Source organism: Hyperoodon ampullatus, assembly GCF_949752795.1.
Source record: "Hyperoodon ampullatus genome assembly, chromosome: 8".
Taxonomy (NCBI): Eukaryota; Metazoa; Chordata; class Mammalia; order Artiodactyla; family Ziphiidae; genus Hyperoodon; species Hyperoodon ampullatus.
The window spans coordinates 11537582-11563520 of NC_136921.1; positions in this window are offsets into that span (position 1 = coordinate 11537582).

Consider the following 25939-nt stretch of genomic DNA (forward strand, 5'->3'; position numbering starts at 1 on the left):
ACTGTTTTCACCACACTAAGCAATGCGGTCAAGATAAAGAGGTAAAAAAGACAGTCTTGGTGATTGAGAAGCTTATAATTTAGTTAGAAAGAAAAACATAAATTGATGAAAAAGAAGTAAGAGCAAGCACTTATGTAATAACTTACTTGCAGGCTTTTACAAGTACTTTATGTATATAAATTTGTTAAATCATTACAATAACATTATAAGATATATATATATATATATATATATATATATATATATATATCACATATATAAGAATGACTAGTATTATTCCCACTTAATGAGTGAGGAAACTGCTGCAAAGAAATATAAAGTAACTTGCCCAGAGTCACAGGTAGTAAGAGAAGTGAGATTTGAATCCAGGAGTAAAGCAGGGATAAAGGGAGGGTGGTGAGGAAGAGATGGAAGAGGAAAGGAGAAGAAAGGTATAGAAGAAGCACAAAACAAGGCCCTAAATTCTGTGTCTCAGATTGTATGCTATTGAAGGAGGTTTGTTATTTAGATAACCAACAACTTTTTGAAAACCTTCTCTGAGGAGCATTCTCAGGGAAACAAAGATATTTAAGAACTACTCTCTGTCCTTAAAGAATTGAGTGAAGTGTGAAGCTATTAAAAATAAGGTAGGATATGGAAATCTAACACGTGACACTTTACACAAAAGGAGAAATGAAGTTTTTTTATTTAAAAATAAATGAAACATTCTCACTTGATATTGGTGCAAAAATTTTTGAAATTTCCTAGATGTGTAAAGATCACCTCCTGACACCTGTGAAAATTTCTTGTGTGCATCTTCTCAAATTAAAAAAAAAAAAAAAAGGAAGTCACACACCACTCCCATCCTGTCATTCTAAAAGAGCTTGCAGTCCACCCAAAGCGTGTGTGACGCACCTGGCAATTTCCCCAGCACGTGGCCCATTCCACCAGGAGGTGTGGCAAGGACTCCACAGCTTCCTCTTTGCCTGCAGTTTAAAGGTTGCTGATCTTTTTAGTTTTGCCTTTCTTGTGACCTATTTACCATTTCCTGTATGCCAGGAAGAGCCTTGATCTTGGGAGTAGAAAGTAATTTGTCAGCATCGTCACAGTCACTGCTTTAGAACATGAACCAAATCCAGGTTCCAGGAGTGACTAAGGCAGTTTAGCAGGATCACACATGAACTACCTGATCGCCTTCTCCAAGGCCGTGAGAACAAGGCTCACAACTCAAATAAGGGAGTCTAGATGAGCTTCTTAGAACCAACACCAGGGCTGTGATCAAGATGAAAGAGGAAAAGTTAATGTCAGACTTCAGACAAAAGGCAGAGCCAAGAGTGGAGGGAAAAGGGACTGATCATATTTCTCTCTCTGGGGGTTGCCCCACCCTTCTTGGAGCCAGGCCTTCAGGAACACTCACTATGAAGGTGGTGGTGACCAGAGTGGGTAATACTCACCATACCTATCTACAGGCTTGGGGAGACCCTCACAATGTAGGAGGTCCTCACTTGCTGGAGTTTTGCCCTTATCCCTCAATGTACAACGCTATTGTCCCAAGAAGTTTTTAGGAAACCTAAGAGGCCTTCTGGTCTTGTCGATTGCCCAGCAACATGGACATATAGATTTAAGGGCCTTTCTCCTGCATATCAGCCCTCATTCCTAGAGTAGCTCCTTTTACCCCTTCTACCTCCACCTGGCCCATCACTATTGTTAGATGTTCATATCCTATTTAGCATTCAAGACCTAATTCTAAGGCTAGTTTTCCAGGGCAATTTCCACAATTGCATGAAATAGTTCTTCACTTTGAACTCCCATAGTACTTGGCTTTTCACATCACACAAGAACCTGTACTAGTCTTTTTCTGCACAGTCCCACAAGTCACCACTGGTTATTCCCACCTGTCATTCCCCATTTCTATTAGTCACTAATTTTTTATTTTTTTTATTTTTTTTTTTTTTGCGGTACACGGGCCTCTCACTGCTGTGGCCTCTCCCATTGCGGAACACAGGCTCCCGACGTGCAGGCTCAGCGACCATGGCTCACGGGCCCAGCTGTTCCACATCATGTGGGATCCTCCCAGACCGGGGCACGAACCTGTGTCCCCTGCATCGGCAGGCGGACTCTCAACCACTGTGCCACCAGGGAAGCCCATCACCTGCCTCTTCTTTGAACAGAAAAGGAGAAGGATGAGGGTTATAACTGCATACCTTACTGTCAAGCATGCTAAGCCACTCTTCTCGAAGTTCACATGGCTATACTGTAGTAGAATTTGAATTTCAGTCCTGATCTGCTTTGATCCAAGAAATCCAAGCTTCTTCAACTTTTCTGCTTTGATTTCCACCTAGCAACCTTGCTTCTCTCCGTTCCCTTATAGCCTTTCCCAATCTTTCATGGCATTGCTAGAAGTAAACCTGTCTTCCATGAAGGCTTTCTTCACTATCCTTGTTTTATAATTATTTATCACTTACTGCACTTTGCTACAATACTTCTTAACTGAAGGATTATTAACCTCAATATCGTGGATCCCTAGAACCCATGGTTGGTGTTCAAGATATTTATCAAACTGCAGCAAATGTAGGTAAAATATTGGACCTATCCAATACAATATTGAAGGAGAAAAACAAAGTTGGAGGACTGACACTACCTGACATGAAGATTTACTATAAAGTTACAGTAGTCAAGACGGTGTAGTATTGGTGAAAGAATAGGCAAATAGATTGATGGAACAGAATAGAGACCCCAGAAATAGACTTGCATAAATATAGTCCACTGATCTTTGACAAAGGAGCAAAGGCAATACAATGGAGCAAAGATAGTCTTTCCAACAAATGGTGCTAGAACAGCTGGACATCTACATGTGAAAAAAAAAAAAGACATAGACCTTACACATTCATGAAAATTAACTCCATATGGGTCATAGACCTAAATGTAAAGTGCAAAACTATAAAATTCCTAGAAGATAAAATAAGAGAAAATCTAAATGATCTTAGGTATGGTGATGACTTTTAGATACAACACCAAAGATACAATCTATGAAAGAAATAATTGATAAACCAGACTTCATTAAATTAAAAACTCTGTTCTACAAAAGATTTGGGATTTCTCTGATGACATATGATGTACAGCACCTTTTCATATGCTTATTTACTATCTGTATATCTTCTTTAGTGAGGTGTCTGTTGAGGTTTTTGGACCATTTTTTTTTTTTGGACTATTTTTAATTGGGTTCTTTGCTTTCTTTTTTTTTATGTTTATCAGCATTACTTATTTTTTTTATTAGTTTCTGCTTTATAACAAAGTGAATCAGTCATACATATACATCTGTTCCCATATCCCTTCCCTCATGCATCTCACTCCCTCCCACTCTCCCCATCCCACCCCTCCAGGTGGTCACAAAGCACCAAGCTGATCTCCCTGTGCTCTGCGGCTGCTTCCCACTTACTGTTGAGTTTTAAGAGATCTTTGTAGATTTTAGATAATAGTCTTTTATCAAATGTGTCTTTTGTGAATAGTTTTTCCCAGTCTGTGACTTTTCTTCCCATTCCCCTACCATTGTCTTTCATAGAGCAGAAGTTTTTAACTGTATTGCTGGAGAGGATGAGAAACACCAAGGACTCTCATCAATTGCTGGTAGGAATGCAAAATGGTACAGCCGCTTTGGAAAACAGTCTGGCAGTTTCTTACAAAACTAAACATACTCTTATCATATGATCCAGCAATCATGTTCATTGGCATTTACCCTAAGAGTTGAAAACTCATGTCCACACAAAAACCTGCACCTGGATGCTTATATCATCTTTAGTTGTAATTATCAAAATTTGGAAGCAACCAAGATATCCTTCAGTAGGTGAATGGATAGATCAACTGGATAACTGGATAAACTGCATCAAATGGAAGTGGTACATCCAGACAATGGAATACATTCATCCCTCGGCATCTGAGGAGGATTGGTTCCAGGACCCACCATGAATACCAAAATTCCTGGACGCTCAAGTCCCATATATAAATTAGTGTGCTATTTGCTAATAATCTATGCACATCCTCTCATATACCTTAAATCATCTCTAGATTACTTATAATGCCTAATACAATGTAAGCGAAATGTAAATAGTTGCTGACTTGCAGAAAACTCAAGTTTTACTCTTTGGAAATTTCTGAAATTTTCTCCTGACTATTTTCTATCCATAGTTAGTTGAATCCACAGATGCTGAACCCAAGAATATGTAGGGCCAGTTGTATTATTCAGCGTAAAAAAGAAATGAGCTATGAAGCCAAGGAAAAGACATGGTGGAACCGTAAATGCATATTACTAAGTGAAAGAAGCCAATCTGAAAAGGCTAAATACTGTGTGATTCCAACTATATGTCACTCTGGAAAAGGCAAAACTATGGAGACAGTAAAAAGATAGTGGTTGACAGGGGTTTTGGGTAGTGAGAGAGATGAATAGATGGAGCGCAAAGGATTTTTAGGGCAATTAAAATCCTCTGTATAATACTATCATGATGGATGTCATTATACACTTGTCAAAGCCCATAGAATGTACAATACCAAGAGTGGATCCTAACATAAACAGTGGACTTTGGGTGATAACGACATGTCCATATGTGTTCATATATTGTAACAAATGCACCACTCTGGTGTTTTAGAAAAAGACATTATTCTAATGTCTTAGAAAAAATGTTGGATCTATGGACATAGGTGGATTTTTCTGAGGAAAGAGGCTACAGTTTTCATCAGAGCCTTTAAGGATCCTCTAACTCCAAAAAGTTGAAGAATCACTGCCTTGGAGCATTTCTGCAAATTTTTTTTTCTCTGAAAAAAAAAATCTGTGCTTATTCCTTTAAATTCATTTCCCTGAGCCCACCATGCAAAGGACTTTCAACTTCCCATAGTCTTTTCTGTAACACAAAATGGGCTCTAAATTGCTCTTAGTTGTCTCCTTGGGCAGAATTACAGGACTCCTATTATTTGAGATGGTAATTTCCCAACCTTGGCACTGCTCCTCTTTCCTTTATCCTCATTCAGATAATCATGCTGCACAGTTTGTGTGCTACTTGATTTCCCCTCCTTAGAAAACCCTGACTGATATACTGTTCCCAGGCCCTTTATCTCTAGCCTTCCCCCATTCTGCCTGGCTGAGCAGGTAGTTTCCTGGTGCTGGGAACAGAGCCAGTTAATTCTGGTGTTGTTTTGTTTTCTTTTTTTTTAATTCCCAAAAAGAAAGACTCAGACCTATTGGGAAACGTGAAGAATATGGACCTATTTTATTCCTGTCATCTATTTTTATCAATTCAGAGCTTCAAATTAGAAATTTAAAATTGGCTTGGAGGGAAGAAGGTAAATGTTCAAATCCACAGTAAAATTTCGGTGTTGTGACTTTAGAACAACTCAACAAGTAAGTCAACCACACAGCAAAGAGTTTTGTCAAAGTCTTTAAACTAGTTAGCTGTAGAGTCAGGAGAATTTTTTTCCTAAACCAATTTGTACCACCAACTTCAAAATAAACACCTGTTCTTTTTCTTATGTGAATCAATATCTTTCTAATTTTATGTACCAGCACTTGGGAGTCATAACACCAAGAACATGCGGGTACATTACATGGGAGCAGTTTTCCTGGCTAAATGCCTAAGCTGAATGATACACTTACAGATTAGCTATGCCAACAATCACCTTCTTGGAAAAGAATTGTGCTTTTATGGAAAAAAAAAATTAAATAAAGACCAAAGTTGGGGACACATATAAATAGAACACTACTGAAGATGTGCCTACTGGCTTCATGGATAAAGGTCTAGCAACTGACTGTTTCTGGGCTCAGCAGCAGGCTCCCAGCCCCTCACTGAAATATTACATTTACAAAGACAGCTCTATTGCAGAAGGCCAGCAGAGCTTCTGCTGGTTGTGGGGTTCAGCGGCTTTCAAAAGCAAGGCAGAGACTCTCCATCCAGCACCTTGCTACCCTCATTTTCTTTCCAATAGGAAAGATCCAGCAGCGAGTTCTATCAACTCTGCCAAACCCATCTGCCTCCCAGCTGCAGCTCCCCTAGGAGAGATGAAAAGGAGAAACTGATGGCTAGTTTCTCATTTTATTCTTTGGAATCCCCCATGGAGTCCAAGTTCAGGAAAGCACAGACACAGTCAGAACACACTTGTCCTTAAGTGTTGGGGATTCTCTCTCTCGGTTGTCACAGGGATCTGGGAAAGTGAAGTTAGGGACAGGAGGCAGGTGAAGGGGGAAAGCTTGTGATACTGGGCTTGAAGTTGAGTGGACAAAGGAGGGTAAAGGTGATATTCTAGTAAGAAGGGTAGGGGTCTTCAAGATAGCACTTGAGATGAGGGGTAGTACATAGGGAATTGCTACCTGGTTTGGGAATCAGAAGTATGCTTGATATCTGCATAGTTTTTCTTTCAAGAAGGTTTCCTTAAAAGTACACTTAAGTTTCACCTCTCAGCCAGCACAGTTCCAGCCCCTCCATGCTGCCTGGGGTTCTGCTTGCCCTCTGCGGTCCAGTGTTACCATGATGGAACCCAGCAAAAGTGGGTCATCGCTCCAAATCCTGCTATGACTAGCAGCATTACATGAGAGATTTTCTAATTTCTTCCCTAAGCCAATGACTCATAGATCTTTATTATATAGAAGGGAGAAAGATAAATCTCTTCCTTTTTTAACACTTACATAACACTTAAACACCTTATGTACTAGGCCTTGTTCTTAGTGATTTTCAAATATTAGCTCAACATACATAAGTTCTCTGCTAAGAAATTCCATATCTGCTATCTACTCCAGTGTCTCTCGAAATGATATTTGGGAACTACTCATACCAGAACCATGGAATTCTTGTTAACAATGATGATGTCTAAATCAATTCAAAACCGATCCTTAAAACCACCATGTGAGGTCTGTGTATTAATCCCTATTTTACAGATGAGAAAACTGAGACGCAGAGAAATTTGTATCCTGCACAAGGTCACCTGGCCACTAAGTCCAGAGCTAAGACTAAAGCCGGAGTCTGCCTGATTCTAAACCTCATGCTCCTTTGACAACAACATGGTACAGAATCCAACCCCAAGGGAGGATGATGACACTGATGCTACCCTTCTGCAATTTCAGCAACAAACCTTGTGCATCTACCTTGTGTGAGACACTCCAGAGGGGCACTGCCATATCTCAAACGTATCTTGGGTATCGTGGGATCACTAAACTACTGTGGGATAGGGGAGCCTGGATGACAGGGACCAGGACCTAGGGAGGGATGGAAATTGGGATCTGTGCAAATTGTTGATCATCGAAGCAGAAGAATGTGTGGTCAGGATGCAAAGCATGAAAGAACCTGGAGTATCCCAAGGAATGACAAGGAATCTCTGAAGAGACTTACCCAGTAGAGTGGCTAAGGATTCAAAGAACCATAGGGAAATTGACCAGGAGCTAACAGAGCCACAGCCCCTGGGCTGAGTTTTCAAGGCATGGTTGGGGTCCCTGGGCAAACTGATAAGAGCAGAAAGACCCGGAGAATAAGACAAAGGCAGTCTCCAGGTCTGTGGCATGAGCCCTGAGATATGGCTTGGGTCCCAGCAATCAGGGCAGAAGTCCCATAATCTTGGCTGCAGCATATGGTCAGGCTGGGCCAGTGGTCCTAGAGTGTTCCCCAAAGGATGAACTTCCACACTTTTCTGTGGACCACATTGTCCCTGGAGATGGTGAAAATTAATCTTGTACGCCCCTGGGCTCACCAAATACTTTAACCAAATACTTTACTGATGTTATTGAAGAGACATTCATATGCTCAGTTTCATTTCAAATCTCCAGAGAAGGAACATAAGACATTTCCCAAATGTATTTGATCTCAGAATTCCTTTTTTGGTTTTTTAACAGATCATCCCTTGTTACTTTCTGTAACATTAAAACACTACTTGGGAAACAATGAGGCATTGTTTCTTAAATCCATTCTCCACACCCAAGATTGAAAATAGGTCCTTAAAATGGAGCAATGCTGTGCCAGCAGGTGTGGGTCCAGGTGTTCCATCCTGGAAGGCAGAGGAGGACCAGACAGACACAGGAGCATGATACATAGAAGAAATATCATTTCTGCTTTCAGGAAATGTACACTCTATGGAAACCCAGTTCTTTCAAAGAGGCAGCTACACCTTTTTTCCTGTTTACCTAGGCCACACTGTTATTGATGTGAAATCTCTGCCAGCTTTCTCCTCCCGTTTTCATGGAGTCAATCACTAAAAATAAAATGGGATATATCCATACAATGGAATATTTAACAGCAAAAAATGAAAAAGTGAAGTACTGATACATACTACAACATGGATAAACGTCAAAAACTTTACGCTGAGTGAAAGAAGCCAGACAAAAAAGACCACATCATACATGAGTCCATTTATCTGAAATGTCCCAGACTGGCAAATCCATAGAGATAGAAAGTATATGAATGATTACCAGGAGATGGAGGTGGTGGGAAATGGGGAGTGACTGCCAAAGCGCTGTGGGTTTCTTTAGGGGGGGACGGATAAAAATGTTCTAAAATAAGATTGTAATGATGACCACACAATTCTGTGAGTATGTTTGTAAAACATTGAACTTTACACTTTAAATGGTATGTGAATTAAATCTTAATAAAGTTTAAAAAAAGAAGAGTTACTGTGAACCTTCCAAATGCCCAGCTCACCTGGGAGCAAAGAGAACCTTTTCTTGTCTTCCTATCTGCTCAGGGCTTGAAGAAATTGATGCTTCTTTTTTGGTTAAGTCACTAAAATTCTGAGATGGGGAGAAGCAGCCCCCTTCCAGCTGTACCCCTGGAACTCTTACTCTCGACAAAATAAAGTGATTTTCTAGACATTCTCCCTAGAAGACAGCTCTCTTCTTCTAGGCAGAAACCATGAATTGATAGAGACAATTTTTTTTTCTTCTTAAACAAATGGCTTGTTTGAAGTGATACAAAGTAAAGAACAAGTAGAAAATGAATCATGTGCATCAGGATTGCCCCTGTCAGCACCGAGGCAGGAAGAAAAAGTTGAACCAAAACATGTAAATGTCAACATTTTTCTTTCTGTTACAAGAAAGGCCTTTACAGTTGGCATCACTTTTCACAGTAGTTTTCAAGGTGTGGGAGAGAATTTTTCCAGTTTCTAACAGAGCAGGCAAAATACCAGTACACCAAGGATAAAATGTGAACACAATATTATTTGGAAATCAGTGTTGACAGTGTCCCTATGATAACCAAACCAGCAAGAAGGGTGAGAACATAGAAAACTCCTATAATTCCAGGTGGAAGAGAAATGAAAGATTTTTAATCAGTGACAGAGTCAGAGGAGAGGCTCAATGCCCTTTTCATGATTAATGGAAATTCTGAAAGATTCTACCAGAATTTTTATTTCAAAAATTAACAAATGGAAAACAGTAGACTCATCATTTCCTCTCTTATATTCTTGGTCTCCCCTTTTAAACTGGCTTACCTAGATTTGGAGACTTTCTAGGGTCAACCTAGATGTGGAAAATTCTACTACAAAGAATGACCTACTTAGAGTTCAGTGATATTTTTCTAGCAATTTTAGAGTCGTCTAGCACAGCCACTTGTGTTCCAGATAGAGAAATGGGGGCCCAGATCGACTGAGTAAGTATTCCAGGGTGAGTTATCTAATAAGTGAAGAACAAAGACTGCAACCCATGTCTTCTAATGCTATAGCTGATGGTCTCTCGTCTACCCCTCAGTCTTCTTTCTGCTTGTCTCACTTTGGGCAAAAAAGCATAAAGCATTCAGATATGGAGAAAGGGTTAATTTACTTATGATTACATTAAAAGGAAAGGGATTCATAACCACAGTAGAAGGCCAAAGGAGAAATCGGACATAATAATTATCTGTTATTGAAAAGAAACTGTTCAATCATTATGTTATAAACTATTTATTTTGTACTATTTGTTCAGAAAAAAAAAAGTGATGCTTTCAAAACAAGTCTACATTCTAGTTCAAGATCAAAATCCTCTTGCTCTGGGCAATACTCTATCCTCCTGTCCATGTATATTATAGAATAATTAAGTATGCAGAATATATATATGTCACATCTTAACACCTCCACTAGAAATTCTCTCAGAGAGGGAATTGTTTTTGTAAGCAAAATGTGATGATCAGTGGGTAAATTCATCATAAGCAAAGACAAAGACACAAAAGACAAAGCTAAAGTGTTTTGCATTAAAAAGCAATAGAAACTAAAACACAAAACCATAAAACTCATAGAAGATAGCATTGGAGAAAATCTAGATGGCCTTGCACATGGCAACAATTTTTAGATACAACACTAAGGCACAATCCATAAAAATTTGATAAGTGGGACTTCATTAAAATTTAAAACTTCTGCTCTGCAAAAGACAAGGCCAAGAGAATGAGAAGTAAGGCACCAGACTGGGAGAAAATATTTGCAAAGAGATTTGTGATAAAGGATTGTTATCCAAAATATACAAAGAACTTTAAAACACAATAAGAAAAAAAAAAACAACCCAATTAAAACAATGAGCCAAAAACTCTAATAGACACTTCACCAAAGAAGACATACAGATGGCAAATATGCAAATGAAAAGATGCCTGCCATCGTAGGTCATCAGGGAAATACAAATTAAAATGACGATGAGATACCAGCTAATGGGAATGCAAAACAATGGTACAGCCACTTTAGAAGACAGTTTACTCTTAGCATACAATCCAGCAACTGTGCTCCTTGGTATTAATCCAAAGAAGTTGAAAACTTATGCCCATAAAAAACCCTGCACATGGACATTTACAGCACCTTTATTCATAATTGCCAAACTTGGAAGAAAGCTAAAAGTCCTTCAGTAGGTAAATGGATAAATAAACTGTGATACAACCAGACAATGAAATATCATTCAGTACTAAGCCATGGAAAAGACATGGAGGAAACTTAAATGCCTATTACTAAGTGAAATATGCCAATATGAAAAGGCCATAATGTATGATTCTAATGATGACATTCTGGAAAAATCAAAATTATGAAGTCAATGAAAAGATTAGCGGTTGCCAGGTGTTGGGGGGAAGGTGGAAGAATGAAAAGGCAGAGCACAGAGAGATTTTAGGGCAGTGAAAATACTCTGCTAACCGGAACCAAGATGGTGGAGTAGAAGGACGTGCTCTCACTCCCTCTTGTGAGAACACCAGAATCACAACTAGCTGCTGGACAATCATCGATAGGAAGACACTGAAACTCACCAAAAATATACCCCACATCCAAAGACAAAGGAGAAGCCACAATGAGACAGCAGGAGGGGTGCAATCCCAGTAAAATCAAATCCCATAACTGTTGGGCGGGTGACTCACAGATGGGAGGACACTTATACCACAGAAGTACACCCACTGGAGTGAAGGTCTGAGCCCCACGTCAGGCTTCCCAACCTGGGGGTCTGGCAACGGGAGGAGGAATTCCTAGAGAATCAGACTTTGAAGCCCAGTGGGATTTGATGGCAAGACTTTGACAGGGCTGGGGGGAACAGAGACTCCACTCTTGGAGGGCACACACAAAGTAGTGTGCACATCAGGACCCAGGGGAAGGAGCAGTGACCCCAGGGGAGACTGAACCAGACCTACCTGCTAGTGTCAGAGGGTCTCCTGCAGAGGTGGAGGGTGACTGTTGCTCACCGTGGGGACAAGGACACTGGCAGCAGAAGTTTTGGGAAGTACTCTTCGGTGTGAGCCCTCCCAGAGTCTGTCAGTAGGCCCACAAAAGAGCCCAGGTAGGCTCCAGTGTTGGGTTGCCTCAGGCCAAACAACCAACAGGGAAGGAACGCAGCAGTCAAGCAGATTAAAGTTTTACTGAGCTCTGCCCACCAGAGCAACCGTCAGCTCTACCCACCACCAGTCCCTCCCACCAGGAAACCTACACAAGCCTCTTATATAGCCTCATCCACGAGAGGGCAGACAGCAGAGGCAAGAAGAACTACAATCCTGCGGCCTGTGGATCAAAAACCACATTCACAGAAAGATAGACAAGATGAAAAGGCAGAGGGCTATGTATCAGATGAAAGAACAAGATAAAACCCCAGAAAAACAGCTAAATGAGGTGGAGATAAGCAACCTTCCAGAAAAAGAATTCAGAATAATGATAGTGAGGATGATCCAGGACTTCGGAAAAAGAATGGAGGCAAAGATTGAGAAGATGCAAGAAATGTTTAACAAAGACCTAGAAGAATTAAAGAACAAACAGAGATGAACAATACAATAACTGAAATAAAACCTACACTAGAAGGAATCAATAGCAGAATAACTGAGGGAGAAGAACAGATAAGTGACCTGGAAGACAGAATGGTGGAATTCACTGCTGTGTAACAGAATAAAGAAAAAAGAATGAAAAGAAATGAAGACAGCCTAAGAGATCTCTGGGACAACATTAAGCACAACAACATTCATGTTATAGGGGTCCCAGAAGGAGAAGAGAGAGAGAAAGAACCCAAGAAAATATTTGAAGATATTATACTCAAAAACTTCCCTAACATGGGAAAGGAAAGAGCCACCGAAGTCCAGGAAGTACAGTGAGTCCCACATAGGATAAACCCAAGGAGAAACACGCGGAGACACATAGTACTCAAATTGGCAAAAATTACAGACAAAGAAAAATTATTGAAAGCTGCAAGGGAAAAACAACAAATAACATACAAGGGAACTCCCATAAGGTTAACAGCTGATTTCTCAGCAGAAACTCTACAAGCCAGAAGGGAGTGACATGATATACTTAAAGTGATAAAAGGGAAGAACCTACAAGCAAGATTACTCTACCTGGCAAGAATCTCATTCAGATTCGATGGAGAAATCAAAAGCTTTACAGACAAGCAAAAGCAAAGAAAATTCAGCACCAACAAACCAGCTCTACAACAAATGCTAGAGGAACTTCTCTAACTGGGAAACACAAGAGAAGAAAGGACCTACAAAAACAAACCCAAAACAATTAAGAAAATGGTCATAGGAACATACAATCGATAATTACCTTAAACATCAATGGATTAAATTCTCCAACCAAAAGACACAGGCTTGCTGAATGGATACAGAAACAAGACCCATATATATGCTGTCTACAACAGACCCACTTCAGACCTAGGGACACATACAGACTGAAAGTGAGGTGATGGAAAAAGGTATTCCATACAAATGGAAATCAAAAGAAAGCTGGATTAGCAATACTCATATTCGATAAAATAGACTTTAAAATAAAGAATGTTACAAAAGACAAAGAAGGACACTACATAATGATCAAGGGATCAACCAAGAAGAAGATATAACAATTATAAATATATATGCACCCAACAAATGAGCACCTAGATACATAAGGCAACTACTAACAGCTATAAAACAGGAAATCGACAGTAACACAATAATAGTGGGGGACTTTAACACCTCATTTACACTAATGGACAGATCATCCAAAATGAAAATAAATAAGGAAACAGAAGCTTTAAATGACACAATAAACAAGATAGATTTAATTGATATTTATAGGACATTCCATCCAAAAACAGCAGATTACACTTTCTTCTCAAGTGTGCACGGAACATTCTACAGGATAGATCACATCTTGGATCACAAATCAAGCCTCAGTAAATTTAAGAAAATTGAAATCATATCAGGTATCTTTTCTGACCACAACACTATGAGATTAGAAATCAATTACAGGGAAAAATATGTTAAAAACACAAACACATGGAGGCTAAACAATACGTTACTAAATAGCCAAGAGATCACTGAAGAAATCAAAGAGGAAGTCAAAAAATACCTAGAGTCAAATGACAATGAAAACACGATGATCCAAAACCTATGGGATGCAGCAAAAGCAGCTCTAAGAGGGAAGTTTATAGCCATACAAGCCTACCTCAAGAAACAAGAAAAATCTCAAATAAACAATCTAACCTTACACCTAAACGAACTAGAAAAAGAAGAACACACAAAACCAATAGTTAGTCGAAGGAAAGAAATCATAAAGATCAGAGCAGAAATAAATGAAATAGAAACAGAGAAAACAGTAGCAAAGATCAATAAAACTAAAAGCTGGTTCTTTGAGAAGATAAACAAAATTGATAAACCATTAGCCAGACTCATCAAGAAAAAGAGGGAGAGGACTCAAATCAACAAGATTAGAAATGAAAAAGGAGGGCCTCCCTGGTGGCGCAGTGGTTGAGGGTCCGCCTGCTGATGCAGAGGATACGGGTTCGTGCCCTGGTCTGGGAGGACCCCATATGCCGCGGAGCGGCTGGGCCCATGAGCCATGGCCGCTGGGCCTGTGCGTCCGGAGCCTGTGCTCCACAACGGGAGAGGCCACAACAGTGAGAGGCCCGCGTACCGCAAAAAAAAAAAAAAAAAAAAAGAAAAAGGAGAAGTTACAATGGACACCGCAGAAATACAAAGCATCCTAAGAGACTACTACAAGAAACTCTATGCCAATAAAATGGACAACATGGAAGAAATGAACAAATTCTTAGAAAGGTATAATCCTCCAAGACTGAACCAGGAAGAAATACAAAATATGAACAGACCAATCACAAGTAATGAAATGGAAACTGTGATTAAAAATCTTCAAGAAACAAAACTCCAGGACCAGATGGCTTCACAGGTGAATTCTATCAAACATTTAGAGAAGAGCTACCACCCATCCTTCTCAAACTCTTCCAAAAAATTGCAGAGGAAGGAACACTCCCAAACTCATTCTATGAGGCCACCATCACCCTGACACCAAAACCAGACAAAGATACTGCAAAAAAAGAAAATTACAGACCAATAATACTGATGAATATAGATGCAAAAATCCTCAACAAAATACTAGCAAACAGAATCCAACAACACATTAAAAGGATCATACACCATGATCAAGTGGGATTTATCCCAGGGATGCAAGGATTCTTCAATATACACAAATCAATCAATGTGATAACAAATTGAAGGATAAAAAAACACATGATAATCTCAATAGATGCAGAAAAAGCTTTTGAAAAAATTCAACACCCATTTATGATAAAACTCTCCAGGAAGATGGCATAGAGGGAACCTACCTCAACATAATAAAGGCCATATATGACAAACCCACATCAAACATCATTCTCAATGGTGAAAAACTGAAAACATTTCCTCTAAGATCAGGAACAAGACAAGGATGGGCATTTTCACCACTATTATTCAACATAGTTTTGGAAGTTTTAGCCACAGCAATCAGAGAAGTAAAAGAAATAAAAGGAATCCAAATCAGAAAAGAAGAAGTAAAGCTGTCACTGTTTGCAGATGACATGATACTATACATAGAGAATCCTAAATATGCCACCAGAAAACTACTAGAGCTAATCATTGAATTTGGTAAAGTTGTAGGATTCAAAATTAATGCACAGAAATCTCTTGCATTCCTATACACTAATGGTGAAAAATCTGAAAGAGAAATTAAGGAAACACTCCCATTTACCACTGCAACAAAAAGAATAAAATACCTAGGAATAAACCTATCTAGAGAGACAAAAGACCTGTATGCAGAAAACTATAAGACACTGATGAAAGAAATTAAAGATGATACAAACAGATGGAGAGATATACCATGTTCTTGGATTGGAAGAATCAATACTGTGAAAATGACTATACTACTGAAAGCAATCTACAGATTCAATGCAATCCCTATCAAATTACCACTGGCATTTTTTACAGAACTAGAACCAACAATCTTAAAATTTGTATGGAGACACAAAAGACCCTGAATAGCCAAAGCAGTCTTGAGGGAAAAAATGGAGTGGGAGGAATCAGACTCCCTGACTTCAGACTATACTACAAAGCTATAGTAATCAAGACAATATGGTACTGGCACAAAAACAGAAACATAGATCAATGGAACAAGATAGAAAGCCCAGAGATAAACCCACACACCTATGGTCAACTAATCTATGACAAAGGAGGCAAGGCTATACAATGGAGAAAAAACAGTCTCTTCAATAAGTGGTGCTGGGAAAACTGGACAGCTACATGTAAAAGAATGAAATTAGAACACTCCCTAACACCATACACAAAAATAAACTCAAAATGGATTAGAGACCTAAATGTAAGACCGGACAATATAAAACTCTTAGAGGAAAACATAGGAAGAACACTCTATGACATCAATCACAGCAAGATCTTTTTTGATCCACCTCCTACAGTAATGAAAATAGAAACAAAAATAAACAAATAGGACCTAATGAAACTTCAAAGCTTTTGCACAGTAAAGGAAACCATAAACAAGATGAAAAGACAACCCTCAGAATGGGAGAAAATATTTGCAAATGAATCAATGGACAAAGGATTAATATCCCAAATATATAAACAGCTCATGCAGCTCAATATTAAAGAAACAAACAACCCAATCCAAAAATGGGAAGAAGACCTAAATAGACATTCCTCCAAAGAAGACATACAGATGGCCAAGAAGCACATGAAAAGCTGCTCGACATCACTAATTATTAGAGAAATGCAAATCAAAACTAGAATGAGGTATCACCTCACACCAGTTAGAATGGGCATCATCAGAAACTCTACAAACAACAAATGCTAGAGAGGGTGTGGAGAAAAGGGAACACTCTTGCACTGTTTGTGGGAATGTAAATTGAAAGAGCCACTATGGAGAACAGTATGGAGGTTCCTTAAAAAATGAAAAATAGAACCATATGATCCAGCAATCCCACTACTGGGCATACACCCAGAGAAAACCATAATTCAAAAAGACACATGCACCCCAATGTTCATTGCAGCACTATTTACAATAGCCAGGTCATGGAAGCAACCTAAATGCCCATTGACAGACGAATGGATAAAGAAGATGTGGTACATATATACAATGGAATATTACTCAGCCATAAAAAGGAACGAAACTGGGTCATTTGTTGAGACGTGGATGGATCTAGAGACTGCCATACAGAGAGAAGTAAGTCAGAAAGATAAAAACAAATATCATATATTAACGCAGGTATGAGGAACCTAGAAAAATGGTACAGATGAACTGGTTTGCAGGGCAGAAGTTGAGACACAGATGTAGAGAAAAAACATATGGGCATGAAGGGGAGAAAGCCATGGTGGGGTGGGGATGGTGGTGTGATGAATTGGGCGATTGGGATTAACATGTATACACTGATGTGTATAAAATTGATGACTAATAATAACCTGCTGTATAAAAAAATAAATTAAATAAAATTCAAAAAAAAAGAATCTGGAAAAAAAAAGAAAAAGAAAATACTCTGTATGATACCATAATAATGGATTAATTTCATTATACATTTGTCCAAACCCATAGAATGAACCCTAGTGTAAACAACGGACTTTGGTTGGTTAGGTGATTATGATGTGTCGATGTAGGTTTGTCACTTGTAACAAAGGTACCATTCTGAGCGGGATGTTGATGGTGAGGAAACCTCTTTGGGGTGGGGGTGGGGGGGAATATGGGAATTTTCTGCACCTTCTTCTCAATTTTGCTATGAACCTAAAACTAAAAAAAAAAAAAAAAAAAAAAGTCAATATAAATAAATTGACAGAAACCTGGATATGATGAAAACGTAGGAGAAGGAGAGTAGGGTGACCATAAAAACACACTCTAGCTGTACACACATCCCTGATATTGTCAGAAACCCGGGTGAAGACTGCAGACCTTGGAGAATCCCACTGCAGACTGAGTTAGAACCTAAGGAACAAAACAATCACTGGCTCACACCATATAATACATGCACTGTGGCCTGTGGTTAGTGAACGAGGGTTGGATGTTCTGCCTATAGTGTAAACTGTGTGGTTTACAGGGCTGGACCTGGTCACTGAGAAGTATGAATTTCATTCATACAGTATAATCATCCTCTTTCATCACACAGGCCAAGGAGCAAAGAAATAATGACTTCTCAGAGCTTTGAAACACTCTCTCTCCTTTCTTTTGTTTCTTTTGTTTATGTCCTGGGTCTATTGGTTTGCTTCGCACTTTGAGTGCGATCCTCATTGCTCTGGGGGTCTCAAGGAGCAAAGTCCCAAAAGAAGAACCTCAATAATGACCTCGAAGACCTCACAGAGGCCTTCATCACAAAGAGAAACGTTTAAGGGTAGACTTAACTGAAAAGAATCCCAACATGGGAAAGGAGGAAGGCAACTTACAGACAACCTAGCCAAATCCTTTGCTTTATAGTGAGGAACCCAAGGCTAAAGAAGGCAAGTGGCTGACCCCGAGTTGGTCAGCTGGTTGGAGTACAGCCCCACTTGCTGATCAGCCCTGAAACAACTCCACTCACCTACTGTGAAACATGCATCCACCTCCTTCAACAATTCCACCATGTTCTCTAGGACTCTTTCTGACATGGAGGGAATTAATACTCCTCTAAAATCCAGCAGCCTTTTTCTTCAGCTGAGTGTGTTCCCTGCACAAGCTCGTGTGAGCAAAACAGAACTTTGACAAAGCCCAAAGTTCCATGGACTCGTGATCAATGGGAAAAAGGAGTTCCAGAAATGAGGAAACGCTAAGGAAAACACCTATCCTACAAGGCTGGCGGAAATTACCAGAAGTCATCATGAAAGTGCCAATTGTGATGATACATAAAATTAAAATGTGAAGTATAATAAAAAGTTGCTACTCAAAATGTATTTTCAGCAAACAAATGTTTTGTTTACTAGCAGGTAGAATTCCTAAAGAATTCTAAAGGAAGCATTTTCTCTGACCAAATAACACTTCCTAAAGCTAAAACATTTGCTTTTGGGGTAGGCCTTATATTTTGCAAATATTTTCAGAGCTTTTAAGTTTTCCCCCTGGACTAAACAAGATCCCCTGAGTCATCCAGTTTGACTAATATCAAAGAAAATGTGGTGTGGTCTGCTGAATAATGGCCCCAAAGATGTTCGGGTCCTGATCTCTGGAACCTATGAATGTGACCTTACATGGCAAAAGGGACTTTGCAGATGTGTTTTAGTGTTTTGAGATGGGAAGATTATCCTGGATATCAGGGCAGGTCCTAAGTGTAATCTCAAGTGGCCTTATGAAAAGGAGGCAGAGGAGATTTCACTACAGAGGAGGAAGAAAGCGATGTGACCATGGAAGCAAGAGGTTGCAGTGATTCCAGGAAGGGGTTATGAGTCAAGGAATGAATGAGGCCTCCAGAAACTGGAAAAGGCAGGGAAGTTGATTCTCCCCCCAGAGCCTCCAGGAGGACCCAGCACTGCCAACACCTTGACATGAACCCAGTGAGGCTGACTTCAGACTTCTGGCTGCCGGAACTGTAAGAGAATAGATGTGTGTTGTTTGAAGCCAAGTGGTTATTTGATACAGTGGCAAAACTTGTGCAAATACAGGTGCTAAACCTAATTAATCTCCACAGGGTGAGCCAAGGCATGTTTTCTTTTTCAGTTGAAATATAGTTGACTTACAATGCTATATTAGTTTCAGGTATACTACATCATGATTCAATATTTTTATAGATTATACTCCATATAAAGTTACTATAAAATACTGGCTATATTCCCCGTGCTGTATATTACATCCTTGTGACTTATTTATTCTATTCATAGGATTTGTACTTCTTAATTCCCTTCGCCTATCTTGCCCCTCACTCCTCCCCTCTCTCCACTGGTAACCACTAGTTTGTTTTCTGTATCTGTGAGCCTCTTTCTGTTTTATTACACTAGTTTATTTTTTAGATTCCACACATAAGTGAAAACATACAGTATTTGCCCTTTCCTGTCTTATTTCACTACGTATAATACTCCTCAGGTCCATTCATATTGCTGAAAATGGCAAAGTTTTCATTCTTTTTTATGGCTGAGTAATATTCCACTGAGATATATACATATATATTTCACATCTTTATCCATTCATCTCTTGATGGACATTTAGGTTGCTTTCACCTAAAGATAAAAAGAAACAAACTTTTATCATGTAGGAACTAACAGAACAAACAAAGTAGGAACAAGGCACAGAGGAATTCCACATCTCTGGACTGGCCCGTGAAGCCTCACTCAGAATCCCTTTGCACAGACTCCAGGACATATTTCTCCCACTTCTTTTCTAGGTGCCCTAAGAAAGTTTCCAGGACTTAAGGATTTCCAAATTAATAAATGAGCACAGAATGTAATTTACTGACAAACAATAAACAACAGAGGAACAATTTCCTAGCCACTCCCTTTAGATACTGTTTGAAATAATGAGAAAATTAAAAATATCAACAGTATTCAGCAAAAGCGAATCTTCCCATGAACTTTAGCAGAAAAAGAGTGTCAGAAAATGGCACTGTCCAGCATTTTACTATTCCAGAACTTTCTTTTGAAAGTCGGATATCAGATAGTCACCCCTGGGAGTGAGGCAGTCTGGTCCTGATCCATTAAAAGCACAAGAGAGTCTATGTTTAACCAGGCTCTCACCTGCAGTCCACTCTCTGGTCTCTACCTCGGCTCCCAGGCCTCAGACTCCAGCCACCACCAGCAGCCATGGAAGAAAGATCACTCCCTTTAGGAAGAATGTGGAGGTGTAGCCACGTGAGCATTTGTCAGTGGCAGGAGAGTTCGTTTCACTTATTTATTCTGCTACTTAATTTTTTAACACCTTTATTGGAGTATAATTCCTTTACGATGGTGTGTTAGTTTCTGCTTTAAAACAAAGTGAATCAGCTATACATATATATATATCCCCATATCTCCTCCCTCTTGCATCTCCCTCCCACCCTCCCTATCCCACCCCTCTAGGTGGTCACAAAGCACCGACCTGATCTCCCTGTGCTATGAGGCTGCTTCCCACTAGCTATCTATTTTACATTTGGTAGTATATATAAGTCCATGCCACTCTCACTTCATCCAGCTTACCCTTTCCCCTCCCTGTGTCCTCAAGTCCATTCTCTATGTCTGTGTCTTTAATCCTGTCCTGCCCTTAGGTTCTTCAAGCCTTTTTTTTTTTTTTTAGATTCTATATATATATATATATATATATATATATATATATATATATATATATATATATATATATATCTGTTAGCATACGGTACTTGTTTTTCCCTTTGACTTACTTCGCTCTGTGTGACAGACACTAGGTCCATCCACCTCACTACAAATAAGTCAATTTCATTTCTTTTTATGGCTGAGTAATATTCCATTGTATATATCTGCCACATCTTCTTTATCCATTCATCTGTCGATGGACACTTAGGTTGCTTCCATATCCTGGAAATTGTAAATAGAGCTGCAATGAACATTGTGGTACATGACACTTTTTCAACTATGGTTTTCTCAGGGTATATGCCCAGTAGTGGGATTGCTGGGTCATATGGTAGTTCTATTTTTAGTTTTTTAAGGAAGCTTCATACTGTTCTCCATAGTGGCTGTATCAATTTACATTTCCACCAACAGTGCTAGAAGGTTCCCTTTTCTCCACACCCTATCCAGCATTTATTGTTTCTAGATTTTTTTATGATGGCCATTCTGACTGGTGTGAGGTGATACCTCATTGTTGTTTTGATTTGTATTTCTCTAATGATTAGTGATGTTGAGCATTCTTTCATGTGTTTGTTGGCAATCTGTATATCTTCTTTGGAGAAATGTCTATGTAGGTCTTCTGCCCATTTTTGGATTGGGTTGTTTGTTCTTTTGATACTGAGCTGCATGAGCTGCTTGTAAATTTTTGAGATTAATCCTTTGTCAGTTGCTTCCTTTGCAAATATTTTCTCCCACTCTGAGGGTTGTCTTTTCGCCTTGTTTATGGTTTCCTTTGCTATGCAAAACCTTTTAAGTTTCATTAGGTCCCATTTATTTATTTTTGTTTTTATTTCCATTTCTCTAGGAGGTGAGTCAAAAAGGAACTTGCTGTGATTGATGTCATAGAGTGTTCTGCCTATGTTTTCCTCTAAGAGTTTTATAGTGTCTGGCCTTACATTTAGGTCTTAATCCACTTTCAGTTTATTTTTGTGCATGGTGTTAGGGAGTGTTCTAATTTCATTCTTTTACATGTAGCTGTCCAGTTTTCCCAGCACCACTTCTTGAAGAGGTTGTCTTTTCTCCATTCTATATTCTTGCCTCCTTTATCAAAAATAAGGTGACCATATGTGCATGGGTTTATGTCAGGGCTGTCTATCCTGTTCCATTGAACTATATTTCTGTTTTTGTGCCAGTACCATACTGTCCTTGTTGGGGTTTTTTTTGGTTTTTTGTTTTTGTTTTTTGCAGTACCCGGGCCTCTCACTGTTGTGGCCTCTCCTGTTGTGGAGCACAGGCTACAGACGTGCAGGCTCAGAGGCCATGGCTCATGGTCCTAGCCACTCTGCGGCATGTGGGATCTTCCAAAATCAGGGCACGAACACATGTCCCCTGCATTGGCAGGCGGACTCTCAACCACTGCGCCACCAGGGAAGCCCCATACTGTCTTGATGACTGTAGCTTTGTAGTATACTCTGAAGTCCGGGAGCCTGATTCCTCCAGCTCCATTTTTCTTTCTTAAGATTGCTTTGGCTATTCAGGGTCTTTTGTGTTTCCATACAAATTGTGAATTTTTTTGTTCTAGTTCTGTGAAAAATGCCATTGGTAATTTGATAGGGATTGCACTGAATCTGTAGATTGCTTTGGATAGTATAGTCATTTTCACAATGCTGATTCTTCCAATCCAAGAACATGGTATATCTCTCCATCTGTTTGTATCATCTTTAATTTCTTTCATCAGGGTTTTATAGTTTTCTGCATGTAGGTGTTTTGTCTCCTTAGGTAGGTTTATTCTTAGGTATTTTATTCTTTTTGTTGCAGTGGTAAATGGGGGTGTTTCCTTAATTTCTCTTTCAGATTTTTCACCATTAGTGTATAGGAATGCAAGAGATTTCTGTGCATTAACTTTGTATCCTGCTACTTTACCAAATTCATTGATGAGCTCTAGTAGTTTTCTAGTAGATTCTTTAGGATTCTCTATGTATAGTATCATGTCATCTGCAAACAGTGACAGCTTTACTTCTTCTTTTCCAATTTGGGTTCCTTTTATTTCCTTTTCTTCTCTGATTGCTGTGGCTAAAACTTCCAAAACTATGTTGAATAAGAATGGTGAGAGTGGGCAACCTTGTCTTGTTCCTGATCTTAGTGGAAATGGTTTCAATTTTCATTGTTGAGAATGACGTTGGCTGTGGGTGTTTCATATATCGCCTGTATTATGTTGAAGTAAGCTCCCTCTATGCCTATTTTCTGGAGGGTTTTTATCATAAATCAGGGTTGAATTTTGTCAAAAGCCTTTTCTGCATCTATTGAGATGATCATATGGTTTTTATCCTTCAGTTTGTTAATATGGTGTATCACATTGATTGATTTGCATATATTGAAGAATCCTTGCATTCCTGGGATAAACCCCACTTGATCATGGTGTATGATCCTTTTAACGTACTGTTGGACTCTGTTTGCCAGTATTTTGTTGAGGATTTTTGCATCTATGTTCATCAGAGATATTGACCTGTAGTTTTCTTTCTTTGTGACATATTTTTCTGGTTTTGGTATCAAGGTGATGATGGCTTCGTAGAATGAGTTTGGGAGTGTTCCTCCCTCTGCTATATTTTGGAAGAGTTTGAGAAGGACAGGTGTTAGCTCTTCTCCAAATATTTGAGAGAATTCACATGTGAAGCCATCCAGTCCTGAGATTTTGTTTGTTGGAAGATTTTTAATCACAGTCTCAATTTCAGTGCTTGTGATTGGTCTGTTTATATTTTCTATTTCTTCCTGGTTCAGTCTTGGAAGGTTGTGCTTTTCTAAGAATTTGTCCATTTCTTCCATGTTGTCCATTTTATTGGCATAGAGTTGTTTGTAGTAATCTCTCATGATACTTTATATTTCTGCAGTGTCAGTTGTTACTTCTCCTTTTTCATTTCTAATTCTATTGATTTGAGTCTTCTCCCTTTTTTTCTTGATGAGTCTGGCTAATGGTTTATCAATTTTTTTATCTTCTCAAAGAACCAGCTTTTAGTATTATTGATCTTTGCTATTGTTTCCTTCATTTCTTTTTCATTTATTTCTGATCTGATCTTTATGATTTCTTTCCTTCTGCTAACTCTGGGTTTTTTTTTTCTTCTTTCTCTAATTGCTTTAGGTGTAAGGTTAGGTTGTTTATTTGAGATGTTTCCTGTTCCTTGAGGTAGGATTATATCGCTATAAACTTCCCTCTTAGAATTGCTTTTGCTGCATCCCATAGGTTTTGGGTCATTGTGTTTTCATTGTCATTTTTTTCTAGGTATTTTTTGATTTCCCCTTTGATTTCTTCAGTGATCTCTTGGTTATTAAATAGTGTTTTGTTTAGCCTTCATGTGTTTGTATTTTTTACAGATTTTTTTCTGTAACTGATATCTAGTCTCATAGTGTTGTGGTCAGAAAAGATACTTGATACAATTTCAATTTTCTTAAATTTACCAAGGCTTGATTTGTGACCCAAGATATGACCTATCCTGGTGAATGTTCCATGAGCACTTGAGAAGAAAGCGTATTCTGTTGCTTTTGGATGGAATGTCCTATAAATATCCATTAAATCCATCTTTTTTTTTTTTTTTTTTTTTTGCGGTACGCGGGCTTCTCACTGTTGTGGCCTCTTGTGTTGCGGAGCACAGGCTTCAGACGCGCAGGCCCAGTGGCCATGGCTCACGGGCCCAGCCGCTCCGCGGCATGTGGGATCCTCCCGGACCGGGGCACGAACCCATGTCCCCTGCATCGGCAGGCGGACTCTCAACCACTGCGCCACCAGGGAAGCCTTAAATCCATCTTTTTTAATGTATCATTTAAAGCTTGTGTTTCCTTATTTATTTTCATTTTGGATGATTTGTCCACTGGTGAAAGTGGGGTGTTAAAGTCCCCTACTATGATTCTGTTACTGTCAATTTCCCCTTTTATGGCTGTTAGCATTTGCCTTATGTATTGAGGTGCTCCTATGTTGGATGCATAAATATTTACAATTGTTATATCTTCTTTTTGGATTGATCCCTTGATCATTATGTAGTGTCCTGCTTTGTCTCTTGTAATAGTCTTTATTTTAAAGTCTATTTTGTCTGATATTAGAATTTCTACCCCAGCTTGCTTTTGATTTCCATTTGCATGGAATATCTTTTTCCACCCCCTCACTTTCAGTCTTTATGTGTCCCTAGGTCTGAAGTGGGTCTCTTGTAGACAGCATATGTATCGGTCTTGTTTTTGTGTCCATTCAGCCAGTCTCCGTCTTTTGGTTGGAGCATTTAATCCATTTACATTTAAGGTAATTATCGATATGTATGTTCCTATACCATTTTCTTAATTGTTTTGGTTTTGTTTTTGTAGGTTTTTTCCTTCTCTTTTGTTTCCTGCTTAGAGAAGTTCCTTTAGTATTTGTTGTAGAGGTGGTTTGGTGGTGCTGAATTCTTTAGCTTTTGCTTGTCTGTAAAGGTTTTAATTTGTCCATCGAATCTGAATGAGATTCTTGCTGGGTAGAGTAATCTTGGTTGCCAGTTTTTTTTCCCTTTCATCACTTTAAATATGTCCTGCCACTCCCTTCTGCCTTGCAGAGTTTCTGCTGAAAGATCAGCTGTTAACTTTATGGGGATTCCCTTGTATGTTATTTGTTGTTTTTCCTTTGTTGCTTTTAATATTTTTTCTTTGTATTTAATGTTTGATAGTTAGATTAATATATGTTTTGGCATGTTTCTCCTTGGGTTTATCCTGTATGGGACTCTCTGTGCTTCCTGGACTTGATTAACTATTTCCTTTCCCATATTAGGGAAGTTTTCAACTATAATCTCTTCAAATATTTTCCCAGTCCCTTTCTTTTTCTCTTTTTCATCTGGGACCACTATAATTCGAATGTTGGTGTGTTTAATGTTGTCCCAGAGGTCTCTGTGACTGTCCTCAATTCTTGTCATTCTTTTATCTTTATTCTGCTCTGCAGTAGTTATTTCCACTATTTTATCTTCCAGTTCACCTATCCGTTCTTCTGCCTCGGTTAATCTGCTATTGATTCCTTCTAGAGAATTTTT